Source organism: Xiphophorus hellerii, chromosome 19 (assembly GCF_003331165.1).
Source record: "Xiphophorus hellerii strain 12219 chromosome 19, Xiphophorus_hellerii-4.1, whole genome shotgun sequence".
Taxonomy (NCBI): domain Eukaryota; kingdom Metazoa; phylum Chordata; class Actinopteri; order Cyprinodontiformes; family Poeciliidae; genus Xiphophorus; species Xiphophorus hellerii.
The window spans coordinates 4,708,198-4,726,405 of record NC_045690.1 but is presented as its reverse complement, the minus strand read 5'-3'; the positions used below and the strand labels follow the sequence as shown (position 1 = coordinate 4,726,405).

Sequence of the window (18,208 nt, the reverse complement as noted above, 5' to 3'; positions counted from 1 at the left end):
TTTCCTTTTAAAATTGCTTCATTTTTCCTTTTCTGTTTATTTTGATGATTATGGCCTGCAGTTAGTACATCTCCCCCATTATTAAGCCATAATAATCAAAACTAACCACAATGAGACCTTGGATTACTGTCTGTGTGTATCAAATCCATTTAATGCTGTTAAGGTTTTAAACCTTGAACATTTGATGTTTCCAGCATTTTTGTACTCAAATAAATCTCTTAACATCTGCATGCACATGTAGACATATGTTCAACATTTGTGTGCACTATAACCTGAAGAATGAATCACTATTCATGCAGATCCGTTGCCACATTCACAGCAAGGCTTTTACATCACTGACAGCTCTCTGAATATAAAATTCATGAAAAAAGGGCCATAAAAATAGCATCTTCACTCTTTGAGAAATCTACTGTGTGTGCATTTTGCGTCCTAACGAGTACATCAAAGATGGCTGTGAGTCATTACCTGATCCACTGGGTGGGTTAAAAAGAAGCTCTTTTTATTCCTCCGACGTGGGGAAGCAGCTTCAAGGCCTTTTGCGAGAAACCAGACACCAATGAAATCCTTTTCTCTAATTTTTTTGCTACCTTTTAAAGAAATTGTTCAGGGTTTTCTCTCATCAGTTTGCTCATTTCCAGTTTGGATTCAGTCAAAAGAATAGCTAAAAATACTGATATTTGCCATTTAAATACTGTTAACAATTCAGTTTTAAGTATAAAGTGAACAATTTTGTCACATATGGAAACTGCTGCTTTATGTGAAGTTTATTTGTATGGCACATTTCAGCAACAATGCAGGTCAAGGCACTTTACATCATAAAAACACAAATACAAAGTAGTAGAAGGCACCACACAGTCAGCTATTGAGAAAACCAGTAAACATTACATTTTGACAAATATCATCATTACACATCAAAATGTTAGTCAGTGTTTCATTTATTATGGTTCAAAAGCAACTCTAAACAGGTGGGTTTTTAGTCTGAATTTAAAGGAACTGAGTGTTTCAGCTGCTTTGCAGTTTTCTGGAAGTTTGTTCCAGATTTGTGGTGCATAAAAACTGAATTCGGCTTCTCCATGAAACTCTTTCCAGAAAGAGGCTGTGTTGCTGTGTGCAGCTTTAGTATTAGGGGCTTTTAACAGTTTATTTTCACTGGGAAAAGAGAAACTGTTAAAAGCTGAATGAATCACTCCTTCACTGTATGAAACATGACGAAGATCACCTTGCACAACAAAATAATGCAGTAAAAATATTCTGACCAAAATGACTGGGTTCTCTTCAAATAAAATTGATTTCAGGATTGTATATGGTCCTCCCAAAACACCAGTTGGTCGTGACTAAAACTACAAATCTTTTCCCATCTTTTGTGTTACCCATATTCCACACTCGTTTTTTAAATCTGGATAGTATTTTTGTCAGTTTTGACTCAAAGCATTAGGTTGTCTGCTCTGCTGGAAAAATGAAGATAGTCTTTAGTTTGTTTCACATTACAGTGAGATCAGGCATTTATCCAAAACAAAAAAAGTTCTAGCCAGAAACAGGAACTAAATCTTAGAGAAAATCTGTGGCTGGAGACAAAAACCATGTGATTTCCGTACAGAAAGATTTGGGCAACTTTTGCAAGACTGCTCTGCAAATATTGCTAAATCAAGCATGTGATGTGTTGGTAGGCTTCCATCAAAGAATCCTGAATTTAGCAATTGCATAATAATTTGCTTTTATTTATTTTTTAGGGGAAAGTTTTAAAGTTATTTATCCTTGTTGTCAATTTTTACTCTCTAAATCTGTTGTTTTCTCACGGACGGTGTACACTCTTTAGTTTCATTATGTCTGTGGAGTCCAGAATAAAAGTATCATTGCAAACCTTTAAATACACACACTTGCCCCCTGTTGCCCCTGCTTTTGCCCCTTTGCCCTTTAGATCCTTGAACTCTTCAACTCAAAATGAACTGTGAGCAGTGAAGCACCGTTGAGGTGAGAGAAGCAGAGACAGAGGGGAGATGGGTGGGAGAGCTTGATTGAGCTCCTCTTTCAAGTGTGGATTTATTCAACTGATCCAGGCCTACTGCACACACACACATGCACACCCCTACAAATACACATTCTCAAAAAGAAAAAAGGATTTACATGCGTGTCTACACACACTACTAAAATGCTCCGCTCATCGCCTGAGTCTCTCGTTAAGGCCCTCAAACCGAGCCTTACGGCGGAAGCCTCTCTGCACTTTAGGTAACCTCCACTCAGAGCAGCGGCGTCTGCATGAATCCTGAGCAGCCTGTTCCACTTTGCCTCCCTGCCCCTTCAAGTGCTGCAGAGTCAATAATATTTGGCCTGTGGGTAGTCTGAGCCCCACGAGCGACAGGGAAACATTTGCCAACTATGAAAGATGCAGAAATGTCTAAAATTATGTAAAGTCTGGGGTAAACATTCCGTCGCTTAAGTCCAACTCCAGCTGAATTACCTCCATATGTTGTCAGTGATCTTCTGCTGAGTTGTGTGACACAAGCCAAACAATGCACAGATGGCAAAACACTGAAATTCTTCTGCTGAATGATAAATATTTGCCTGTCAACAGTGAAAACTGCCACAACCGGATGACTTGTGAGATGTAAAGCTGACATTTGGCTCAATGAAGGACCTGGCTGGCCTCCGTTCGGCCTGAACCAAGTAGGAATGGTTTACTGTTGGCCACAAAGCTGCCAGGATTCTCCCTTCAGTTTTACTGACAGAAAAATGACTGTTGTGACATTGCTCAATTTAACAAAATGAAAATTTTCATGAAAAGCCACACAAATGATTCCACTGCACAGTTTTTACACAAAGTGTACGTAATCTTATGGCTTCTACTTGAAGCTGCTGTATTTGACATTTATAAACCATATAGATGCAAATCTTTTAGTGTCTCGTGATTAGAATCAGATTGTTAAGTGCATGATTTCATTCAGAAATGTTTTAATTCAGAAGCCAATTTTTCTATTCTAGTCTAACAATTCTGTTTAAACTATTTATTATTATAGAATTATTGAACATATAATTTTATATAAAAAATAGGCAGACTAAAATAGATTTTTGAGCTTAAAATAGATTCAGGATTGCCAGGATTAGGAATTGCGATTCTTATACATGGCCAGAAATATTTCCTAGAAGTTCAGAGAGTCTTGTAAGGATTGGAAAAGTTTGAGTCTGTCTTGTTTTTTGGTTTTTTAAAAGCCAGCTGACCAGCAGTGCACATGTCCTAGTCTATGATAAATAGATACAGAGAAGTCTGATCACTTTGAGTTTTAGGAATGACATGATTGATTGTTATTGTTTCAGAACTGTTGTTAATCTTAAGGCCGGAGTGGTCCATATCTGTTATAAGTTGTTGGGCGAAAAAAATTGAAGGCTATAATTTTGTTGTCTTCCTGAACCAAACATCAATATGCCAGTCATTTGAATTCCCAAAAGAGATTTGACCACATTTCTCTGGAGGAAAGCTGCTAATCTTCAAAATAATGTCTTGAATTTCTCTACTTCCCATTTTGATTGATCCTGTAAATCCTAAGAAGAGTTAATCCTAAATCTTGTTTGTAAATGTGGAGCTAGTGTTGAAAACAAGCCCTCAGTATCGCACCCCATGTTTTCTGAGAGATCAAGTTGTTGCTGTAGAGCGAGAAGTCTGCTGCTTAAAGAGTTTACACTCTTGTTCAGTGTCAGTTTGTTGTCTCAAGCTGTCCTCTTAAACCAGATAAAAACTTGGTCAATTTCAGTCTCTGAGCTCAACCCCATATAGACGAACAAAACGTTAGAAAGAGCTGGAAGGGAAACGGCCCACAGAAAGCAAAGAGCCACTGTGAACATGGTGGACCATGTACACCCCCCAACCCCACTCCGACTGAAGCTGTCATTGCCGAGAACAAAGTGAGCATGCTAGCAGCCTGGCCAGACAGTGGCCTGGAGCACTAATCTCCATTTGTGGAAACCCAGTCCTGCCTCCTGAGCCCAACACGCTGCTCTCATTCCCCCCCTCCTTCTCCACTCACATTCCACTCCATTTTCCTGTCACAATTTTCTTAAGATCTATTTTTAACCCCTTTTTAAAGGGGTTGTAGTGCAGGTATTATACACTAAGACGGTGTATTTCTTAACGGAGCTTTGGATCCTTAAGTTCCCCACCCCTCTTGCCCTCCATCAGTCCCTTTCTTGTTTCTTCTCGCTGCCGTCCTCCACCTTCGTGAGGACAGATAAAGTAGATAGTGTTTTTTTTTTTTTGGTCTAAAGCAGACAGATGGACCTCAATAGATGCCAAGCTTGGCTATCTGTGGGGTGTTGTGTCTGTACTCACCAGTATGTATCCGGCTTGGCAGAGTGCGGCATGGCGGCGCCATCAGAACCGCTCCGTCTGGAGAGGCAGGCAGGGAGGATGATGCAGAACTTCATTTAAGCAGTGGAAGTGTGTTCTAGGCCACCGTGTTCCGACTCCACAATCCGTAAATGTTCCTTTTTGTTCCTCCTCTTCGAGCTCCCGCTCTCACCGCCTTTCCCTCTCCGTCAGCAGTGTATGACAAATGAGTACAAAACACCATCTGGCTGCACCCATCCATGTGTGCTTCGCCAATTAATGATGTTTATTGTCTATTAGGCCTACCTATCACTACCATTCTCTTCTTATTTGCTCTTAATCTACTTTGCCGCCTTGTGTTTTCATCCATGCATGAGATCCACCTGTATTTATGATCAGAAGCTCACATTTATCAGTAAGCCTCCCTGATTAGCTTAATTACTCATGTTTTTGTGTCTTTAAACTGTAAAATGTACCTGCTTTCAGTCATTATATATAAACAGGGGTGTATGCGCAACCTTAAGAGGTCTTAATATTTTTCATTAATTAAAAAAAATAATAATTTCACCTTAAATACCTTAATCACAGGACTTAAATTTAGTCATTCAATCTCATGTATGTAGTTTTATTTTTCCCCCGCGAGATTTTTCTGTCTGGCAAAAGCAGGCTTTGATAGCTAGTTGGCTATCTTTTTTGCCTCAATTATGGGTAAGTGCACTTTTATTGCCAGTTAGCCGGACAACTTTCATTTTCGCCACTGGCTCACTTCTGAGTCAATCTACAAACAGACCCCAGAAATTTTCTTTGTTGCTATTCTTGATTGTAATATTAATATTTTTCTATCTTACATTTTGTTCAAGGTTGCATTAAAAAGGTATTAAAAAGTCTCAAATTTGACTTGCTGAAACTTGCACATATCTTTACAGGGGATTAGGTTTTGCAGGACTTTTTATCATGTGACAGCTCACAAAATATCTATTTTTGCTGCATTTAGTGAATAAACGGATAATAAAAACAGGCGTGCTCTGCTAACAAAGTACAACCTTGCAGTCTGGGTGTAGGTTGCTAGTTTTCGTCAACCTGACAGCCTTCCTCTCCCTGTAGGCTGTTATTGCCTTCATCAGGCTAATGAAGGAGCTGGGCTGGATCATATTAACCTTCTGATCTCCACCTCCCTGGACACCAGTTACAAAAGTCTGGACTGCACTATTCACTGCTCCCATTATGTATCTAAATATATGTATGAGCGTGTGTGTAAAGAGGAGAGTGTTCGGCCCATCCCACCTGCACGAACACACCACACCTCCCACATGGATGTTAATCATCTTTTTAATTGACTTCCTCGACTCGGTGACCTCTGCTTGATACAGCCAGACTCCATTGCTGGGCTCCTTCTGCACTGCTCTTAGTCTACTTTATGTGTGTGTAGTCCATTTTTTAAGCTACACGCCATCAAGCCTGAAGAGTTTATAATATTTGTCTTCAAGCTGCTGTTGTTCTTATCTTCCACATTACTCAGTATTTCTCATTACTCCCTATAATCGTTTATAAAGCAAATTTGTTTTGTAAACCAGTAGACAGAACCAGTGGAGTTCAGCTGTGTGTAATTTAGTGTGCATTCACACCAGCCCTGTTTAGTTTGCTTTAATGGAACTTTGGTTTGTTTGTCTAGAAAGTCCGGTTTGTTTGAGGAGGTGTTGAATGCGCAATCAAACTCTGATATGGACCAAAAAATTAACTCTAGTTCGCCTAAAAACCTAGGTCTCGGTTCTGTTGAAGTGAACTCTACCGCGGTTTGAATGGATATGTGAATGCTAAGCGAAACAGAGTCCGCTCCAAAAGCAGGAAGTGAACTACAACCTAAGGCCATCCTTTTTGCATTGGTGCCAACAATAACCACTACTGCATGCCATTTACAGAGTTGCTGATTATTTCTACAAGCACATCAACATTTATTTCACTTAAGTTCTTCGTGGGCATTAACTCCGGGTTTTCAGAAGTAGACAGAGAGTTAAGAGAAGATGCATCTCTTTGCTGAATTCACAAATAAGCATTCCTTTATGGTCTGTTCACATTATATTAAACACATAATATTATAAATTCATTTTTGGGCATTTTCATCTATGATCACAGAATGAGGCCATCTACTTTTAGCCTGACTGCAAGTGTTGTCTTCTTCTGTTTCAGCTGGCCTTCATTCCTGTATTCGATGCCCCTTAAAGGTGCTATGTATCAAGTAATTGCATCAAAGGGAATTCTGCTTAGAGCTCCTTATTTTATTAATTGAAATATAAATATCTGCCATAACTCGATTGATTATTACACTTATAACGCACTTTCACACCTATCAAACTAACAAATTAGCTCTTATTAATGGTCTTTTTATGTTTTAATAATTTTCATTCCATTTTCAACTAAAAGACTTGACGTTTTCTGAGAAATTTAACACTTTCTTTTTTGCTCTGTCGCTGTCTTGCCATCTTTCTTCATCTTCCATCTTCGTGGGGTTTTTTTCTCTATATTTTTGTTATTGCTCTGTATTTTTTTCTCGCTCTCCTGCTGTTCGCTGTTCTTTCACTCTGCGGGTGACTGCAGGGACAAGGCATTCACCACTCTGTTGTATTACTCCATCTGCGGTGGCCTTAAGGCGACCTCATCCCGTTAATAACACACATCTTAAAAACCACTGAAGAGGCTTGAGATGTCTTCTTCTGCTGCTCCAGTCACACACAAAAGAAGGACACAAAAGTATATGTGAGTGACTTGCATAGCAGAAACTAACCTAAAGCCCTCTTTACTCTAGTTTTTATTCTATTATTGCATTCAGTTACTAGCAAGTGCTTTCTCGTGTGCCTGGAGACCTGGCCTGCTCTGCTCTCGTCCCCTGCTATCCTTCCTCTCTCCACCTCCATCTGGCCATCCCTTCTCATCTTCAGCTTTGTGGCTCTCCTGAGGGGCAGACAGGTGTTACTGGCCTTAAAAAACTGTAACCTCATGGGGAACAACCTACCTGATCTCCACCTTCCATGAGCTTGTGCCTCTGCTCCCAAATTACTGGCTTGAAAAGTAAAACGCTGTCAGATGTCTTTTAAAAAAGAAATAACAAAAGTCATGATTTAAATGTTTAACTAAATTTGGTCCCAATAAAACAGTTTCAGATTCTTTGCCACCTGAATTAGAAACAACATAGTTGGTTCGGAAATGCTAATTTTAGGTTGTTCTGCTATGAAATTCTCTTTGTGTGATAACCTTGGGAAAAAATGGCACTACTGCAATAACAAATGTTTTTTCAAAATTATAGCTTACTCTAATTACTCATTTCTAACAGAAAAAGATCCTGATTATTTGCTTTGCTGCTAAAAAGAAAGCATATTGATTGTTAGGAATGCACCAATATGAAAATTGGTACCAATACCAACATCCGATATTATTGCTTTTGTTGCAGATATTTACCATCATCACCATTATGTAGTATATGACCAAGCAAATACCACATAATCAACCCACTCCTCTTGCCCTCCAAAAACACAAAGGGCTGGTAATATCGACCCAGTTTTACTTATGAAACCAGTACCAATATGTTAATACATTATTACTACTGTTAGTATATGATTATCTCTAACATTTTAACATTTTTAACTACTGAGAATAGCCGATTAACATTCAAAAATGTCAAATTTTACCCAAACTACAACCCCATGTCCAGAGTGGTTGAAAACAACCACTCCACATCCTGTTCTTCATGGATGTAGAGCAGGACCAAAGAGCAAACAGAGAAGGAGAAAGTTCAAACCATTTCTTTCATCAACGTTTGAGTCGAGGAAACATAGCTCGACTCAAACGTCTTCAGTCAGTCTTCTTCAGATTCATTGCAAGACTGACTGCTACTAGACATCCTTCCTGTCCACAACATCACTTTGATGATACTTGGATGATATGAATTACAGCATTTAATTTCCTTCTTGCCGTATAAAGAATTTTTGAATTTTAAATGGTGCTACACACTCCAGGGGGTCTGGAGTGTGTAGCACCAGGTGAGAAAGGCAGCAGTTTGATACTTCTAGCTCCCAATTTCTTGAGAAAACATACTGAGAAGGGCAGTCAAAAGGGCAAGAGGTGGATTACACCGAACACGGCTCATATTTTTAAATGCATAAATGGGGATAATCTTTCAACCCGATAATTTTCTGTTGGATTAAAAGCTGCTAGCTCTATAATAGAACTAGCTGCATATTTTTTTCCTCTGTTTGAAACATAATAAAAATTAACGCTCCAATCTGAAAGAAAATCTGATCTGTCCAGATGATATGTTTGTGTTCATCCACCCAGGGGTGCGCCTGTAGAAGGCTTCAGAAAAACAAGAGCAGGAAACATCGGGGTGTGATTTCTGTTAATTTCACTGCTCCTGTTTCCCTTCTCATCACCACTCTCCTCACGCATCCAGCCACAGGAAGTGGTGAAAATCCATGGCAGAGTGGAGATTCCGACTGCAGTAACATTAGTCCCTAACAGCATGTTTGAACTCCTTTCCCATCGGAGTGGTGCGAATAAAACCGCCTTTTGTCTCACTCCGTCCTCACCAACTTGCAAGCAAAAAACATAAATGGGTTCAGCTTCATCTTGTCTTAAACATGTTCTCCTGGGGTTAACCTGTTCCTAATCGTTTTATACATTCTGTTCATCTGAGGTCAGATGGTTTGGTTAGTTTCTTGGTTTCATATGTACGTTTTTAATTGGCCTCAGTCCCCAGTGCAGGTGCATTCTGTGTAAGCAGGCCCCTTGCAGCATGTCTAAAAATGCTTTGACGACTTGTCCTGTTAATTTCAGTTCAGTTATACACACGCGTATTTCGGTCCCCAACCGCCCAAATCCCTCACATCATTGTGAAATAACCACCTACTTAATCTACCTGGTTGTGTTTGGCTCCTTCAGGGGGGAAGGGGATTGGAGATTCCTAATGCACTACACACCAAAAGAAGTCCACTAACAAGGCTGGCTAAAAGGCCCGGACAGTTTTAATCTGCCCTTGTCCTCCTGTGGCGTGGAGAGGGACCAAGCAGGCCCCCGGCCAATCTTTGCCTCTCTTTGAAGGTTCCCCTAATCCCTTTACAGAGAGGCAAGGAAATGCAGAAGTGTGCATACTCCCGTGGGTTGATTTCAAGAGAGTCACAGTCAGGACTCTAAAGGCCGACTGCTGACAGAACCCTCGGCGTCTCTCTGCCACTTTGTCTTTTTGTCTTACACATGCAAATCCTCCCACAGTAGTTTCTGAACTTGTGATGGAACCGTTCTGCGGCCAAGGTTCAACATTTGAAGTCAGAACAAACACCCACACGTGCGCACACGCATGGCTTTCATGTCTCCTCCTCCAGCGACCATGCGCCCTAGTGTTGGAGGCAGGGAAATAGGATTGTAGAGCTCTAGCATTTAGAGCGCCTGAAGGCTGCTCGTCAAATTCAGCTCTTTCCTCAGCCTGCATCATTCGAGTGGCTATGGCTCAAATAGTTGCCCCACCATTGGCTTTCTGCACCCTCTTGGTGGTTGCACAGGAAGGTTGTTAAGTTCTACCAATGGAGCAAAAACATTTTGATACTCTGTGAATGACATGATGTTATTAAAGGGGCAGAATTATGTTAAATCAGCTTTTATGAACTTTGCATTATGTTATAATGCTATTCCTTCATCAAGAATATACCTGGAGTTCTGCCTTGATTCTTTCATGCACGTTTGAGAAATCCTTTAATCTCCCGTGGCAACCATTCAGGTGTCCAAAACTCCTAGGTGGGCTTATCTAGTGCCAGCTCCCCGGAGCTGCAGTTTCCAGGTTTCCAAGCTGCCGCCTCATAGAGTAGTCCTCTCCTGTGACTGCACTCCTCAGCTCCTTCAGACTAGCCAGCAGCAATGGCAAACACCTAGTGGACCTGTGCATCTGCTGAGCTCCTTACGTAAGCTTCTTCTCTGTGCAACGCTGGTAAAAACATTGTTAAAAGAGTGATGTTGGGATGACCACCTGAAAACTGAGTTTTTAAAGAGATAGACACCCAATTTCAAGATTATATGGAGATATACTGTAGGTAGAACTTTTATAACAACCGAAGGAAAACAGTTACTTTTTTGTGCTATAAAATGGCACTATGTGCCTGAAGAACATAACATTGCCCCTTAAACTAACCTTGTTGACAAATGCAAATATAGGAGAATTTCTGATATATATATTGCTAAACTAGTTGTCATCAATGACATTAGATATAATTCACTATTAATATTTTTAGTTAACATTATTTTTTATCAGTGTATCTTTTTTTACAGTGTCCAAAAATAAATATTTTTTCTGACAGATATTCATGTTTAAAAAGAAAAAATTAAAGACTGATTAGGTCTAAAGTTAAATAATTGGGATGTTTTAATGGTTTAACACAGAACATCTCAGATATACTGCCTGCTAATAATAATGAGCCATCAAAGAACATAAAACCAACTCACAAGGTCTCTTAATGTGCTTTTAATCTCTTAGATTTAAAAGTCAACTTTAGACAACAAAAAGTCTTAAATATGGACAAATTGTTTGTAATGGCTCCTAAATTCCATTTAGGCACATCTTAAACATGTGGGGCTGTTTAATCCTCCACAGTGTGGCATTAATTTGTTTCATTTAATGCAGCTCTTACTGAGGAATTTGGTTGTTACTTTGCATTGTAACAAGACTACAATGTTCAAGTATTCATTCCTCCCCTGCAAAACCTTGAAAGAACTTTGCTTCTCAAACAGACATTTTGCAGATTCCTTAGGAAATTAAAATAAAAACATTCTTACTTCGTTATAGAACATCCAGTGCTTATTGTTGTGGTTCAGTGGTGTTCCTGATTGAAATTTGTGCTATTTTGGCTTGTTTCTATTTCAGTTTTAGCATGTTTGACATAAACAAAAACATTAATAAAATTAATGGATTTTATTTTCACAGTACAATCCAGATATTTACACACCTGATAAAAGACAGGTGTGGTTTATATCATTTGGGATTAAAAAAAAGTATTTCTAACTGCTACAGTGAGAAATTTTAAAGATTTTTTTTTAACTTTCTTCAATGTCAGAAGTTTACATTATGGACATTATGTAAAAATCTAATAAAATATGGAAAGATATCATGGAACTCTATAAATCTGATTAATATCTATACCTGGCAAATCTTTTGGCATTCAGTAAATGGTTATAATTTTAGTGATCCAAACAGACTTAAAACAAAAATAAATTAAGAAACAGACCAAATTTTACTTCTGATTGAAGTATGCTTAGTTATTTGGAGAAATTCAGAAATATAAGAAAATAGGTTGTTGTTGATGCCAGCTTTGGACTTAATGAATAATCTCAAATGTTTGGCATTGTCAGGTTCCATTAAGACACACAACCTGAGGACGGTGTCTCCAAAATGTATCCCTGTTTGCTAACATACACACACAAACCTTCAAAAGGTTTGCATTAACATCTCACATGAGATTCTCAAATCTCTGTTATAAGAGAAGGCTTCAGTGATCTGCTTTGAGTCAGGATCTCTGAATCTGATGCAAATCCTTTTGCAGCATTTAAACCTCCCAAATCATCCCTGCCCAAATCCCTTCAAGATATTCCCCGCTCGATTGGATGGCATTAAAGGATCGTGGCGACAGAACAATACATCGTCTGCCAGTATGGCAGAATGAGGTATAAAAGCAGGGGTGGGGAGCGAGGGGAAAGAGAAATGGAACAAAAACGGACTGTTACTCTAAAGGTTGCAAGAGCAGATTGAGTGAGAGGGTGGAGATTTTTTTATTTCCATGCAGAGAAATGTTGATGATTAAAAGAGAGGAGAGGATAAACTAACAGCTGTTTGTTGGGCTGTACAACACGGGGATATCATGAGACACAACTTGGCATCAGATGTTCCTTAAAACGGATGCAGATGGATAAGCTTGAGTAATTTATCTAACTTGAGTTGTAAAATCTAGGTTTAATTTTCTAGGTTATTACTGAACTCTGATCTGCTGGTAATGATTAACAAATGGAATCCCAGCCCATTCTGTACGGGTCAACAAATATTTTTTTTCCACAAGCCAACGTCTTTATTAGAGAAAATCAACTTTTTCTTCTTTCTGAGTCTTTATATGTGCAGGTAACGGGTTGAAGGACAAATTCTCTTTTGCCCCATTGTTTTTCTCTTTTCTAGTTTTGGTGGCACTGAGTCTATGTATAAGTCTGTCAGCAGATATTGATGGGGTTAGCACACAGCACCAGGGCAGCCCACTTCACTCTCCTGCAGTCCAATAAAAGGCTGTAATAAGCCCCATAGATCTAGGAACTATTGCCAGGTCTGGGGCGCAGACTGTGCTTGCCACCCATACGTTGCCCATTTCTCCTGACCCCCGAGTAGCTGTTGGCGTGAACTATGCTTTTCCAATTAAATTACCGCTTTTCTTGAGCATTCTGCCTTACATACAAAGTACCCACCAGTGTTATACTAGCCTGGGCAACTTTATTAGCACCCTTCAGGCACAAGGTAACTCAAAGTGCTTTATGGAAAAATAAAGGACCATTTGTGAAAAAATCTATATTTAAGAGAAAAATTCTTAAAGAATATCAAAAAAAATGTAAGCATCACTTAAACATAAATACATTTACAACCAGTAAATAACCAAGACCAACATTTTCTGCTTAGATTACATTTTCAGGATGTTGTTGGTATTACGGATGCACACTATTTCCAAACCAACACAGTTTAGTGCCTTATAGAGCAATCATAAGATTTTACACTCCATCTTTTGATTTAAGGATTGATGTGATATGATCCATTTCCTTGGTGTTGCTCAGGTCCCAAGGGGACCACTTTGGATTAGCTGCAGCTGCCTGAATTATTTTATTCTGACAATTTATCAAAAATAGTTGTAGACTGATTTAGTAATGGACTCCATGCAGACTTTGAAATGTAACACTATCAATACACACAGTTGAAACCATCTTAGCAGTACTGTAGAAGGTAATATCTACTGTCTTCCTCTTCTCTTTGCAAAAGCCAGTCAGTAGTGTGTCAAGTAGCATCAAGTTCCAAAGCTACATTTTTATTCAAATATCATGGACACGTGCTACGAAAAAATATGTAGATAGCCTGGATTTTTCTGAATAATTTTGGGTACGATCTACTGAAAAATCCACAAATACTGAATCGTAAATAGGCCCTCAGCATACACACGGTAAGATGTTGTCAGACTTGATCATTCTTTTTAAAGGAACATGCAGGTGTTGATTGAAAGTGGCCTGAAAACAGAGCTTTGTGCAACCCCACATGTGATCTTTCATTCATAAGGTAATTGTAGGTTTAACTGTCAGTTATCTGACCGAAAGTAAGTCAGGAAAAGCATAGCAATGTGAAATAGCAGGTGGAGTAGAGGTGCAGCAGTGAAGCAGGAAGAAGAAAACAATGACAGCAGAGAGCCAACTTTTTCAGTTTGAGGCGTCTTCACTAGTGAGGTTGGTTATGATGCAGAAATAAAGGCTTTATTAGAACAGTTCATTCCTCACTTTGTAATCTGCCACTCTGTTCTGTACTTCGCTAAGCTGCAGGATTGACAGTAATGGGGCGGAGCAGCCCTGATACGTTTGTAATAATCTGACTGCAGTCAGGTTCCCTTCTATGCTAATGAGCCGGTGTGTTGTTGGTTTTGCATGGCTAATGGCACACACTACTAAAAGAGCTGTGTGCAAAGGAGAAAAAGAGGCTTTGCATGAGGACTCTGAAGGTATAAGAAAGCCAGAGAGGAGAGTTGCAGGAGATTGCATTGTTAGTCATTGGTGGAAAAAGAAAATCCAGTGGAGGCCTAATTCCCCTGGTAGATATGATCACAAAAGCTAAGGAGCAAGGCAGAGGAAAGAAAATTGCCTTTGAAAGTACAGCACTGATTTTTTTTTCTTTTTAAAAGCATGAACATAATGTGCTCCAGCACAGACATTAAATGTTCTGTCTATTAAAGGGAACAGAAAAAAAATTTGAGCTCATTTGTCTATTTTTACCCTCCCATGAATTATCGAAAGTCTCATCATAGAAAATACATTTTTATGGATTTTTTTTGTTTTGGTTCCTCTGTAATTCCTAAAGAAAAAGAATGTGTTTAGCAGCATGTTCTGACTTTATTTACTGTGCAGTTGTCGGATTTACAGTCTCTCCCATGAAAATGCCGGGAGAAAGTTAGCTGTATATGTTTTTATTTCTGTTTGCGGTACATGTTCCAAAGTTTGCTTTAGTCGACTTGAATCGATTAAACTTCTTGTCAGTAATTTATTTTGTGTGGAAATGTTTTGAAGCCTGCTACAAGTACTCATTCCTTCCTCTTCTCTCACCCTCTGCTTCTGGAGAGTGTGGAATTGTTGATAAGTCGTCTTGGCAGCTTGGCGGGAGTAATCATTTCCCTCCAGATGTTGGAGTTTGGGAAGGAACCAAAAGGGGAGCGGTGACAGGGAGGAGGGGTAAAGTTGCGCTGGTACCACTAGTTCCAGCCCTGTACATGTAGTCAGCCGCTCCTCCGTTCCCTTCCTCTCCCCGTTCTGGGCTCTGCACACACAGCCTCTGTTTCCCAGGTGGCAGCCAGGGCAGGCTGTGTTTACTGCTCAGGTAATTGGAGTAGTTTGGAGAGAGTCTGACCCTGGCCCTGCTGAGACCTCAGAAATGTGTGTGTGTGTGTTTGTGAGGTTGGGCGTGCACACTCGCGTCTGTTTGTGATGACGGGCAGCAAGGCCAGGGAAGGAAAGCAGGCCTTAGCCAGTGTCAGGCCACTGGGGAGCAGACAAATTGGCTTTCACTATTCTTTCTGTCTTTTCTTGTCTCCTATTCTCCAGCAGTCCTTTTCTTCTCTCTATATATCTCTCCATCTCTTCACTAACTCAAAGATGATCTTTCATTCTGCCTCTTATATGTGCTATGTGGGCCTTTTCTCCTCCTAGACTTATTTGTTCCCTTCCTTTTCATTCTGTTTTCTGAGCTCAGCTGCATTCACAGTCCCTCCTGCCAGATATGAGCAAAAATCCCCCCCACCCCTCGGCTGTGGCTATAAACATGAGCGAATTCAGCCGACCCAACCCAAGTGGCTGTTTACATCAGTTGGTTTGGCAAAGAGAGGGCCTGAAAGTGGAGCGTCAGAAGGGGAGTTTGGGTGCAGACAGACACTCAGTCATCTGTTTCTTGTTGTATTTCAAACGCGCCTACAGAACAAAGCAATAAACAGAAATCTGGCTTTAGCTGCAGTTTGTATATGTATTCGTATTGTAACAAGCTTGGGTCAGAACAGGCATCAAAGTAAGGAGCCTCAACAAGACTTCTTGGAGAGATTCACAAACACATTTTTATCTGTTTTTACAAAATTAATGACCATGCTGCAATCAGTTTTAGCATTAATGACCATGCCGGACCCCCGCCTATTTGCGGTTTAGTGTTTCCAGATTTCTTGTGGAACACAACCCCCAATTATTTGCAGAAAATTTGCCTGATTTGCCATAAAGTATATCTAAAATATTTTAAAGAAAATTTTGTTTGGGAAGCTGAAATAAGAAGGTTTAATTCTACACGCTATTGGCTGGTATTTGCTATTTAGCCAACCCAAGAGCACCATTACATTTTCTTAGCGCTGATTGACTGTATGCCCAAGCTTCTGCGGTGGTTCTAAGATGTTTTCCATTGTGTGTATTAAAATATATTAGTGTACATTTGCTGTTTGAACTATTAAAATTGGTAGCTTTAAGCATTTTTAGAGAAAGTCTCAAGTACTTGTGGTTGTGCTCCTTAGTCCCCGCAAATATAAGGGTCTCACTCTAATCAGAATATGGACGCATGTCAGGAGTTTTGAGTGTGTTGACTTTCTATTACTCTTCTACACTTCCCACATTTTTCCATATAATATCTACCAAAAATAATGATTGATCTGGTTAATGGAAACAACTAAAACTTTACTATCATAGTCTTGTTTTGAAATAAGGATGAATGTAAGTGACAAGTGTTTGATATAGAAGACAATAAATATTCCCAAATTTATTGTTGTGCCTGCTTTTCTAATAATTCCACCAAAGATAGTTATTGGTCCGTAATGTGCTCTTCAATAGCTGCTGACGCGGATGACTCAACAATCCATCAGCATACTGGATTTTAATGACTGCATGTACACTGTGAGATCTTTCAGATTGGGTTCTTTGATCATTTTATACTTATTTATACTTAAGTTGGTATGATTAATCAAATATGTTTTGATGAACGTCTCTGAACATATTTCTTAAACAGGTTTAAAACTCTGAGATATTCTAGAACCCATACAGTTTAAAAGACATACAGTTTAACACATAATCACCCAACCAAGATGGACCTAATTTGCATCCAAATCCAGGCCGTGGGACCTCTACACTAAACACAGAAACATGACAATGATGTAGTTTGTGTCAGCTGACCTCATTGCAGGCTTGTCAGGTAGGACATGGCTCACCTACTAGAGCTCATCTCCATCCTCTTCCCTTCCTATTTATCCCTCGTTCCCCTCATCCCTCTGTCTTGCTTGTCTCTGATAGCTTTTACCGCTCTGCTGATTTCACAAATAGGCCTCATTGATTGAATCAGATTCTTGTGGATAGAGCGGCTTTATTGAGTGGCTTTTCCACTGATGGACAGCAACAGGAGGGTGTGTATGTTTGTCACATGCACGCATGTGTGAACGGCAGGGAAAAGCTAAAACTTCCTCCCCTCGATCCCCCTTGTCCTCTAATCCAGCATCCGTCCCTCTCCCAGATATTCAGCAGCCGCAGCATTACAAACTCTTGCGGGATCGCAACACCGTCATCCTCTGAGTGACTGACATATTATGGCTTCTGCATGCTGGCTGAGAAGTGTGTTAATTGTGACGACACCGTGAGCAAGTTGACGTTAAACATTTAACTGCTCTTCATGGAGGTGTAAAAGTTGTGCTTCCGCCCAGCGTACATGAGGCAACATGATGAAAGTCAACCCAGCTTCTCCACAGCAGAGTCGGCAGGATCATTGTTTGCTTTATGATCCTGTGTGCATTCACTTTGAGTTTATCATCTTTTCCTAAAAACCTTTCCTGGAATCACAATACTGGATGGAAGCGGGGGGAGTTTCACAGGAATCTTGTGCGGTCTGGAAAAGCAGAGTTTAATTTGTTTGATAGAAAAAAATTCTGTATTCTTTACATGTTCCATTGTCTAAATCCACTTCTTTATGCAACTGTCCTTTCCCAACAAGAGACAAGTTGGAGTTGGAAGACGTTAAACAAAAGCTAAAAACTGGAGAAGTTGCACTTTTAGATCCCTCAACTGGTGATCTAAAACCAAAATCAGCAAAAGCTTTTTAAAAAAAATATGTCAGTTTACTTTGGGGTCAGGTTGAACTTTTTTTTAGGCCCAATCTAAATTCAAATCGCTGATCAAGCAATTTATGATCTGCTAACATTTATTCATTTGTTTTCCTATTTGTCTATTCATTCATATAGTCGTTTGACTGCACATCAGTTTAGCAATTCATTCATTTGTAAAATCATTTGTTCAATAATCCATCTATCCACCTATTTATTGTGCTTCCTTCCATCTATACATCCATCATCTGAAGAGCGTTTTACAGTAAGCTTTTCCGTTAAATTTGAAATATAGGTAAAAATGGTTACTCTAAATTTAATTTAAAATAAGAAAGGAACTATTGGTTTAATAACTTCACGTCATAAATGATCTTATTTCAGATCTAAAAGCTCAATACAATCGTATTGGCTGGCTTTGCTAGCACACTCTTAGTGAACATGAAGCTGTATCACCTGCCCTCTGCTGAGCCTCTCCACAGAGCAGCGCTCACCTCATCCTAGCTGCAGCATCTGAGCT

The 18,208-nt window shown here is 39.6% G+C and overlaps 1 protein-coding gene and 1 long non-coding RNA gene across 7 annotated transcripts in view; one reads left to right on the top strand and one right to left on the bottom strand.

The window, feature by feature from the left end:
- qkia (QKI, KH domain containing, RNA binding a) overlaps positions 1–18,208 on the top strand; it is an 87,956-nt gene that overhangs the window by 54,707 nt on the left and 15,041 nt on the right. The window lies entirely within an intron of this gene.
- Positions 3,035–7,769, bottom strand: LOC116708775 (uncharacterized). Its single transcript, XR_004336771.1, has 2 exons — positions 4,322–7,769; positions 3,035–4,206 (listed from the first exon to the last, which is right to left on the bottom strand). It is a non-coding gene; the product is annotated as an uncharacterized LOC116708775 (long non-coding RNA).